We start from the raw sequence: 920 nt of genomic DNA, 5'->3' as shown, positions 1-920 counted from the left end.
TTACTGCACCTACTCCCGACTTCTATGGGAGAAGCATCTCTATCCCTGCCATTGGAGCAAACAACTTTGAGCTTAAGCCTCAATTAGTTTCTCTAATGCAACAGAATTGCAAGTTCCATGGACTTCCTTTGGAAGATCCTCATCAGTTTTTAGCTGAGTTCTTGTAAATCTGTGACACTGTCAAGACTAATGGGGTTGACCCTGAGGTCTACAGACTTATGCTATTCCCTTTTGCTGTAAGAGACAGAGCTAGGATATGGTTGGACTCATAACCTAAAGAAAGCCTGAACTCTTGGGAAAAGCTAGTCAATGCCTTCTTGGCAAAGTTCTTTCCACCTCAAAAATTGAGTAAGCTTAGAGTGGAAGTCCAAACCTTCAGACAGAAGGAAGGAGAATCCCTCTATGAAGCTTGGGAAAGATACAAACAATTAATCAGAAAGTGTCCCTCTGATATGCTTTCTGAATGGAGCATCATAGGTATTTTCTATGATGGTCTGTCTGAACTATCCAAGATGTCTTTGGATAGCTCTGCTGGAGGATCTCTTCATCTGAAGAAGACGCCTACAGAAGCTCAAGAGCTGATTGAAATGGTTGCAAATAACCAATTCATGTACACTTCTGAAAGGAATCCTGTGAACAATGGGACTAGTCAGAAGAAAGAAGTTCTTGAGATTGACACTTTGAATGCCATACTGGCTCAGAATAAAATATTGACTCAACAAGTCAATATGATTTCTCGAAGTCTGTCTGGAATGCAAAATGCACCAAGCAGTACTAAGGAAGCTTCATCTGAAGAAGAAGCTTATGATCCTGAGAACCCTTCAATAGAAGAGGTGAATTACATGGGAGAATCCTATGGAAACACCTATAATCCTTCATGGAGAAATCATCCAAATTTCTCATGGAAGGATCAACAGAGA

General features: G+C 40.7%; 1 non-coding gene across 1 annotated transcript; it reads right to left on the bottom strand.

Moving 5' to 3' along the window:
- Positions 1–350: 350 nt before the first annotated feature.
- Positions 351–458, bottom strand: LOC112712321 (small nucleolar RNA R71). The gene has a single exon (XR_003157757.1). It is a non-coding gene; the product is annotated as a small nucleolar RNA R71 (small nucleolar RNA).
- Between the last annotated feature and the right edge of the window lie 462 nt (positions 459–920).

Source organism: Arachis hypogaea, chromosome 1, assembly GCF_003086295.3.
Source record: "Arachis hypogaea cultivar Tifrunner chromosome 1, arahy.Tifrunner.gnm2.J5K5, whole genome shotgun sequence".
Classification (NCBI taxonomy): domain Eukaryota; kingdom Viridiplantae; phylum Streptophyta; class Magnoliopsida; order Fabales; family Fabaceae; genus Arachis; species Arachis hypogaea.
This window is presented reverse-complemented; position numbering and strand designations above follow the sequence as displayed.